The sequence below is a fragment of the Triticum dicoccoides genome, chromosome 7B (assembly GCF_002162155.2).
Source record: "Triticum dicoccoides isolate Atlit2015 ecotype Zavitan chromosome 7B, WEW_v2.0, whole genome shotgun sequence".
In the NCBI taxonomy this organism is placed as follows: domain Eukaryota; kingdom Viridiplantae; phylum Streptophyta; class Magnoliopsida; order Poales; family Poaceae; genus Triticum; species Triticum dicoccoides.
This window is the reverse complement of record NC_041393.1, coordinates 295,352,997-295,362,505: the sequence shown is the minus strand read 5'-3', so window position 1 is coordinate 295,362,505 and position 9,509 is coordinate 295,352,997. Positions and strand designations below refer to the sequence as shown.

Here is a 9,509-nt window from a genome sequence, read left to right as displayed (position 1 = left end):
TAGATTCCGAACATCTAGCTAGAGCATACATGTACTATGATTTGAATTCAACACAAAATGCATACATATATTTGAATTTGAGATCGTATGTACATGTATTTCATATTTACATAGGAATTTACTTCTCCTATATTCATGTCATGTGTTGTGAAGATAATATTTAGATGGTTGTATAACTAACCCGAGTACAATCCCATTCAAACAGGGAAAATGTACTCAAATTTAGTACATATGCTACAAAACACACATTGTTTTCTTATTGTTGAGGGAAGTGCAAATTGTTTTGGTACTGTACATGTTATGTTTGTTGTCCCGAATTTTTTAGTTTTTTTGTTGTATTTGAATGCATTTCTAGTAATATAGTAAAACGGACATGGATCTCTCTAGTGATGAGGTGCGAATTGTCTTTTTTTTGTGTACACGTTAAGCTTGTTCTCCCAAAATTTCAAGCCGCGCCTTGTTATGCCGAAATTTCAAGCTAGCGTCTTTGTCTATCGTGCTGCAAAACTCCCGCCTCTTCAACCCGCGCCTTGTTACCTCAAAGTATTTAAGATATATCTTTGTCTCGTTTTGCTCAGACAACTCCCTCCATCTCAACCCACGCCTTGCTATTCCAAAATTACAACGCTCGCGAAAACTCCCACCTCCTGTGAAATCCTGACACGCGAAATGCCCGTGATACCCCTGAACCGAAAGAACCGCCTCTAATCAGTGGGGGTACTTTCATAACTTAGTCCACATTTCAAACAAGCACGTCCCTAAGCCATGGTTCGCCACTCCCATCCCATCCGCCCACCCATTCGTACACCGAGGACACGAAAACCCGTGAAGCCCCACACCCTCCTTCGTCCGCCACCCAGCCGGAGCCTCTTCCCTGACGACTTCGTCCACAGCAACACCTCGACGTCCCTCATCCACTATACCGAATGAGGATCTGTCGTCGATCTCGTCGTCCCACCGGTTTAGCCACCCGGTCCTCCACCTCCAAGGAGCTTCCCCGATGTTCCCCTTGTCTTTCACGCCACCTCCATTCCCACACCACCGTCTTCACCTGCACCACCAGAAGAGCATCATCATCACCGTTTCCTCGGATGAAGCTGCGGCCTAATCAAAACCACCAAAGAGGTTGTACACTAATTGCAGCATTTTGTTCGATCTCATGGTGCTGCCGGCGCTCAGTCTCGAGCCAAAACGGCGCGGCTCCATCCATGGCGGCGTCGCCGGCCACTTCCTCCACGGTGTTGCTCCCTCGATGGTGACGTCCACATTAGTAGAAGTTGCTGCTGCTTTAGCTCTCGCTCGCACTGCTGCTCTGCTTGTGCTCTTCATCCCTTGCCTGGTCTGCTCTTGCTATAACTCTTGCTCTTGCTCTTGCTCGTGCTTCTGCTGTCGCTCTTGCTCTTGCTTGTGATGCTACTCCGACTTAGCTACACTTTAGTCGACTGAATCGACTTTTGGGTCAGTCGATTTTTAGGGGGTGGGGGTGCTCGCCGGAGTTAAGGAAGAACTAGCCACGACGGGGAGGGGGGCTTGCCGGAGAGGTACCCCACTATCTATCTTAGGGTTCAGGGTGGGGGCGGTGGTGGGGCGGTGGCGTGGGGATTGTTGGAGAAAAAGCTCGGTACGGGGGGCCTAGAGGGATGGACGGGGCGGCGGCGGACTGGCGGTGGCGAGTGTTTTCTGGGTGGGCGGGGCGGCGCACCGCCATCCACGGGAGGCGGGGGGCGGCTGTTTGGCCGGTGATGTCTGGTGGCTCAGGGGGTGGAGGTTGAAGATGAACTGCAGGCCCTTGATTTCGTATCCAATGGCTGCAAAATCGACGGACCAGAGATGAAAAAGGCAGTCGACTGATGTGTAGCCTCACCTCTAGTGCGTTCAGTTTCGACAGTAAAATTCAGTTTCGACAGCAAAATTCAGTTTCGTCAGTTAAGTTCAGTTTTGACAGTTAAGTTCAGTTTCGACAGTTAAGTTCAAAGATGAGCATCTGATGTATTTTACATCTAGCACTTTGTGGTTATGTATTTTATGTCATCTATTGGAGATGCTATTAGAATTCCACTCAGGTTAACGTTGTCTCTATTGTCCTGCTTCAGCCTCGGCGTCGTACAACTCACCGGAGCTGCTCCAACGACGAAACCTTCCATCACAGCGGAGCAGTACCTCGGGCTCCATATCCAGACTCCAAAGATCTTCTTCCCCTCCTCCGACAGCCAAGTCAGCCGGAGCATCCTGATAACCCACAAGTATAGGGGATCGCAACAGCTTTCAAGGGTAGAGTAGTCAAGCCAAATTTATTGATTCGACGCAAGGGGAGCCAAAGAATATTCTCAAGTATTAGCAGTTGAGTTGTCAATTCAACCACACCTGGATAACTTAGTATCTGCAGCAAAGTAGTATGATAGTAATGGTAACAGTGGCAAAAGTAAAGATAGCAGTTTTGTACTAATTGTAACAGTAGCAACGGAAAAGTAAATAAGCGAAGCACAATATGTGAAAAGCTCGTAGGCATTGGATCAGTGACGGATAATTATGTCGGATGTGATTCCTCATGTAATAGCTATAACATAGGGTGACATAGAACTAGCTCCAGTTCATCAATGTAATGTAGGCATGTATTCCAAATATAGTCATATGTGCTTATGGAAAAGAACTTGCATGACATCTTTTGTCCTACCCTCCCATGGCTACGGGATCCTAGTGGAAACTAAGAGATATTAAGGCCTCCTTTTAATAGAGTACCGGACCAAAGCATTAACACATAGTGAATACATGAACTCCTCAAACTACGGTCATCATCGAGAAGTATCCCGATTATTGTCACTTCGGGGTTGTCGGATCATAACACATAATAGGTGACTATAGACTTGCAAGATAGGATCAAGAACTCACATATATTGATGAAAACATAATAAGTTCAGATCTGAAATCATGGCACTCGGGCCCTAGTGACAAGCATTAAGCATAGCAAAGTCATAGCAACATCAATCTCAGAACATAGTGGATACTAGGGATCAAACTCTAACAAAACTAACTTGATTACATGGTAAATCTCAGCCTACAATGGAATTACTCACGCACGGCGATGAGCATCATGAAATTGGTGATGGAGGATGGTTGATGATGACGACGGCGATGAATCCCCCTCTCCGGAGCCCAGATTGGACTCCAGATCAGCCCTCCCGAGAGAGATTAGGGCTTGGCGGTGGCTCCGTATCATAAAACGCGATGAAACTTTTTCTCTGATTTTTTTCTCCGTGAAACAGAATATATAGAGTTGGAGTTGAGGTCGGTGGAGCATCAGAGGGCCCACGAGATAGGGGGCGCGCCCAGGGGGAGGGGGAGCGCCCCCCACCCTCATGGACAGGGTGTGGGCCCCCTGGCCTTGATTCTACCGCCAATATTTTTTATATTTTCCAAAAGTTATCTCCATGGATTTTCAGGTCATTCCGAGAACTTTTGTTTTCTGCACAATAAACAACACCATGGCAGTTCTCCTGAAAACATCGTCAGTCCGGGTTAGTTTCATTCAAATCATGCAAATTAGAGTCCAAAACAAGGGCAAAAGTGTTTGGAAGAGTAGATACGTTGGAGACATAACAACCCCCCCAAGCTTAAACCTTCGCTTGTCCTCAAGCAATTCAGTTGACAAACTGAAAGTGATAAAGAAAAACTTTTACAAACTCTATTTGATCTTGTTGTTGTAAGTATGTAAAGCCAGTATTCAAGTTTTCAGCAAAGATTATGAACTAACCATATTCACAATAACACTTAGGTCTCATGTTTACTCATATCAATGGCATAATCAGCTAGCGAGCAATAATAATAAAACTTGGAGGACAACACTTTCTCAAAACAATCATGATATGATATGACAAGATGGTATCTCGCTAGCCCTTTCTGAGACCGCAAAACATAAATGCAGAGCACCTTTAAAGATTAAGGACTGACTAAACATTGTAATTCATGGTAAAAGATATCCAGTCAAGTCATACCCAATATAAACTAATATTAATGCATGCAAACAATAGTGGTGCTCTCAAGCGGGTGCTTTTTAATAAGAGGGTGATGACTCAACATAAAAGTAAATAGATAGGCCCTTCGCAGAGGGAAGCAAGGATTTGTAGAGGTGCCACAGCTCAATTTTAAAATAGAGATGAATAACATTTTGAGCGGTATACATTCACTGTCAATGCAACAACTATGAGATGGCGATATCTTCCATGCTACATACATTATAGGCGGTTCCCAAACAGAATGGCAAAAGTTTATACTCCCCCACCACCAACAAGCATCAATCCATGGCTTGCTCGAAACAACGAGTGCCTCCAACTAGCAACAGCCCTGGGAGAGTTTTGTTTAATTATTTCGATTTGCTTTGATCTTTTTGATCTTGGGATTGGGCATCCCGGTTACTAGCCATTTTCTCGTGGAGGAGCGGAGTCCACTCCTCTTGAGAATAACCCACTTAGCATGGAAGATACAGACAACCCTAGTTGAAACATGAGCTGCTTGAGCATACAAAATATAATTTCATTTGAAGGTTTGGAGTTTGGCACATACAAATTTACTTGGAACGGCAGGTAGATACCGCATATAGGAAGGTATGATGGACTCATATGGAATAACTTTGGGGTTTATGGAGTTTCGATGCACAAGCAGTATTCTCGCTTAGTACAGGTGAAGGATAGCAAAAGACTGGGGAGCGACCAACTGAGAGAGCGACAATAGTCATGAACATGCATTAAAATTAATCTACACCAAGTGCAAGCATGAGTAGGATATAATCCACCATGAACATAAATATCGTAAAGGCTATGTTGATTTGTTTTCAACTACATGAGTGAACATGTGCCAAGTCGAGTCACTCAATTCATTCAAAGGAGGATACCATCCCATCATACAACATCATAACCATTTTAATAGCATGTTGGCACGCGAGGTAAACCATTATAAACTCATAGCTAATTAAGCATGGCATAAGTAACTATAATCTCTAAATGTCATTGCAAACATGTTTACTCATAATAGGTTGAATCGGGAACGATGAACTCATCATATTTACAAAAATAAAAGAGGTCGAGTTCATACCAGCTTCTCTCATCTCGATCAGTCCATCATATGTCGTCATTATTGCCTTTCACTTGCACGACCGAACAGTGTGTATTTAAACATATAAGAAGCCTAGCCGACCCGCTCTCCTGAGGCCTCCTCATTTTTGCGCCGCGCGTGGTCATCTGATTGGGTCTGGTTAGGTCAACGTGCATGTGGTGACTGTTCGATTTTCATTGGTTGTTTTGACTCAGTAGTCCTGCGTGGAACCCGATGACTGGTGGGCTCAGCGAGTTCTCTGGTTGGCTGGGTTCGAATTTGTCGGGTGACCACTCCTGCCTCGTCGCGTGGCTGTTCCGGCGCTGACCGCGCCCAGTGCGGATGACGGGGTTGGCCAACGCATGCGCACTCAGCTGGCGTGCCCTTGTCTCACTGGTGGGTGGGCCGGTGCTTCTGCTGGCCCCGCTCGTCGGCTGCGCTGGCTCGGTTCGGCTCCTCACGGGATGGGTTTGTGTGGGCGATCGTGTGTTCTTGCGCGAGGACCCACACGGGATGGGCTGTGCACGGACGGTCGTGCCTCGTCGCGCGTCGCACGGTGGATGGGCCATGGCGTGGAGGCAGCGGTTAGCTGCTGAGGATATACCCGTCGGTTCTTTGCGCGGGATGACGTGTGGGGCACCATGCTCTCTGGTCCTACGCGTCGGCGGGTGGTGTTTATTCGTTCTGTGTCCAGCCTTTCTGTCCGGGTTTGGAGGGAGTTGTTGGCGTGCGGTGTGGCTGATGCACGGCTCGACCAGCAGGACGTGTGATCCCCGCGCTGTGGACCCCACCTCTAGGTCGCGTGCACTGATCCTGCGCGCCCCTCTCTTGCACGGGTGGCTTTCACCCGCTGGCTTGGTGCTTGTATGACGGTGGTCCCGAATGGCCCTCTTAGGACGCGTGTCATTGACGTGGTGGTGGGTCTGTTTCTGTTCGCCAGGTGCTGCCTGCTATGGGAAGAGGTCACGCCCGTCCTTTCTGGGCTGACCGAAGCATCGTGCGCGTGGGGGCCCTGGCTGACTAGATTTTGTCACCGTTTGTTTTATTTCGTAGGTGATTGCCAATGGACCCGGTGCAATTGTTGTCCCACCGCGCAGCGAAAGCGCCTCCGCGCACAGTTCGTAACAAATTGGGGAACTGGTAAAGGAAACCTAGAGCCAAGCGGTAAAACAAGACCTTCCTGCTCCTCCTCCCTCACCCGGCGGCAGCTCCCTACCCCTGCCTGCGCACCGCCTCTTCCTCCTTCTTACAGCGGCAGCGGTGAGCATGAGAGCAGCGGAAGCGGCTGGACACCATAAGTTGCCCGAGGTGGTCTACAGCGAGGAACGACCGCGCCCGACGTCGTCCTCCAACCCGTACTTCCCAACCCGGTGCATGCCCAAGGATTGTGGCGCACCTCGAAGGAAGGACCAAGGCCTGAGACGACTTGTCCTCTTCTTCCTCTAACATCTCCCTGCCGGCTGCTGCTTATTAGTAGGGAGGGAGGAAGGGAGGGAGCGGAAAAGATAGATGGCGGCGGCTCGACCTGGCTGAGTTGTCTGGGGAGTTGCGCACACGTCGAGCGACGGTGAGCGCATCCGACGCTGATACACCGAGGTGATATTCACCCGTTCTTTCTCTCCCCATGCGGCCTCCTCCGCTCGGCCCCGATTATGTCACATTACTGGTTCTGGTTGATCTTTGTTGGTTAAAGTATGTGTTATTGTGACCTTGAGAATATTCTTTATTTTATCATTGTATAACTAAATATTTATTTATGAACCAGAGTCCTCATCTCCCTATCTGTGTCCCTCAGTTTTCTATTGGCCAAAACAAAAGATGCAATCTATTGTTGAAAGACCAACTTGTCCGCAAAATACCTTGTGAACTGTGGCAGTTGAGGTACATCCTTGTATTTTCTTGTTGATTTTCTGATGCGAGAAGCGCAGGAGCCCTGTCAGTTGCTAACTGATGTATATAATAATCATCAGTTGTCATTTTTATTCAGCTAGGAGGTCTGTGCGAGTTAGAGGTTATATGAGACAAGGGCTTGGTCCTATTAAATGGAAGGGCCATAATTATTAGTCCAAGTGATATTGAAGTTACATTTGAGAATTTTCCCTACTACCTTAGGTGATGTTTTGACTTAATGTTCCTTTGATTTGCTTGACGTCTTATGTTGTTCTTTAACTTCTTCGTATGCTTGACTTAATGTTCTGTCACGTATTTATACCTTCATATATTTATTGATGTCCATTTATGCAGCAAGAATACGAAGGATGTGCTGTTATCATGTTCATTCCTACATTTGGAAAAGAAGGGATTCATTTAGCAGTTCTCGGAAGTTTCTTCAATAAACCAGCGAATTTATCATCTAGTCCATCAGGTAAATTATTTTTTGTCATTGCATATTGTCTCCGTTGAATGAAATTTATGTCCTTGAGCCATGTCAGATTACATGCTTTTTTTGAACACCATTACTTATAAGTATCCATCTCATTATGTATCAGGTTCTGAGATTTATTAGGAAACATTGATGAAGGCACTTGCCAAACATTTTGGTGCCATACTACTTGTTGTTGATTTGTTGCTATTGCCGGACATACTGAGAACTTCATGAATACCTTAAATAGTGATATTTCTGTGTTGATTTTGTTTGAAACAAAATTGTATGTGGCTGTCCATGCACACACGGTATTCAATTTTTTATATAGTGTAGAAATGGTGTGGAAGTTAAAGCATATGTGACTGCATGTGGATATATTTTGTCAACCCATGTAACATTGCCTTTAAACATGATTTAGGATTTTCATTATGTGCAACTCTGCCCAGATTGAGTACTAAGTTGTTTGTTTCGTGCCTAGGTGAGGTCATTATGGCGGTACTTGATGCTCTAATGTTCATCTGTGTTATGGAGTTGGTTCTTTTGAAGTTAAAAGTAGTTGTATGTTCGTACGATGCTCTTCTCAGGTTTTAAGCCTAGGTGAAGGCATAACATGTGGTAATGTATGTTCTTTTCGATCTGCCTGCGGCTGATTTTTTACCTTTTCTAGGTTGTTTTGCGTACTGTGGTTGCCCTTTATTCCACATGGTCTATGAGTTGCGAGGATCTAGGGTCTAGGAACTGACAGGCTCTTGTTTCTATTGCTGATTAGAGCTTTGGTTAAGGTGCGTTCCTTTTTAGTGTAGTCGGCATTCTGTTGTTTCTCCTGTGATAAATTGTTAGTTAGACTTGTGCTTAACTAGCGATTCTTATAGAGATGTACTTTCAGTGAGAAGAAAAGGCCATATTTTTTGCTAGCAAGGATGACGATCTTGCAGCTTTCTACGCATAGTTTCATTCTTATCTTATATACTTTATTTATAGCATATAAATACAGGAATATAGCCGTCATATGTTAGAGTATGAATTAGAATCCAAATCATCAATTGTAAAAATGAACAATAACTTCTATTTCGTCATATATGCAATGTCCCCAATTTTATTGTTTTTCCTTTTTGGTTCTATAGGATTGCAACCGGAGGAGCCGGAGAACACGACCCCTGTCCTATGTGCGGCCATATCCCCCATGGCTTCTACAAGGACCATATCCCCCACGGTTTTTTAGGGAACTCTTTTGAAAGGCATGTGTGTACAGAACACATGTTTCATCGTCTTCTCTTTTTTTCATGAGTTGTTGAATAGATCTTATGAAGCTTGATTGATAGTGTTTCAACTCAGATGAAGTGTTCTGGATGATCAGTTTTGCAGATCCTGGAGATCATTATACCTTCTGTACAATGCACTGTTTGGGAGTGTTGCATGCCTTTGTATTGTGTTCCTGAACCTTGCTAAGTTTGTCCATGTCCAAGTCTTCTTTTCTAAGAACTCTTTTGTTGCATCCACATTAACCATACATATTTACATTTCCATTTTCGAATTGTGAACTGTAGCTGACTAAAACTTTGGTATAAAATAAAGCCCTTGTTGGTAAATGAGTCACGTTATTAGCAATGTTTGCCTGTTCAGGTCTTCCAAGACCAAAATCATCAGAAATCCAGAACATACAACACTTTTTTTTGAACATAGGTTACCCTGATACAAGTCTCCGTTCAATTTTCTTATATGGAGGGGTTGGAATAGTTACCATACATGCTTGCTCAAAACATATGTATCTTCATAAAGCGATCGATCAGGGCGCATTAGAGGCAGAAGAAGAGAAAAATGTTTGGGGCGTCTCTGGTGTTGAACATTCAGTGCTTATGTAAAAACTCTAGAAATGTGTTTGAATCGCAAAAAAAAGAGTTCGTAGTTCTTATTCATACTTGAAATACGTGAGGCTTTGCATATTAAACCATGTTTTTTTTTAAGGCGCATATGGATTTAGCAGACCACAACTAAACCGACTATATATACATGGCTTATCCTTAGTAAATGAAACTAATTTCATCGCGAACATGGC

General features: G+C 44.9%; 1 long non-coding RNA gene across 5 annotated transcripts; it reads left to right on the top strand.

Moving 5' to 3' along the window:
* Window positions 1-6,222: 6,222 nt before the first annotated feature.
* On the top strand, window positions 6,223-8,918 carry LOC119339051. Of its 5 annotated transcripts, none has more exons than XR_005164154.1 (6): window positions 6,227-6,655; window positions 6,854-6,969; window positions 7,076-7,200; window positions 7,333-7,453; window positions 7,932-8,235; window positions 8,578-8,918. It is a non-coding gene; the product is annotated as an uncharacterized LOC119339051 (long non-coding RNA). The 5 variants fall into 5 exon arrangements; XR_005164153.1 differs by having other exon boundaries at window positions 6,227-6,684; XR_005164151.1 differs by having other exon boundaries at window positions 6,223-6,969; window positions 7,578-8,235.
* The last annotated feature ends 591 nt before the right edge of the window (window positions 8,919-9,509 follow it).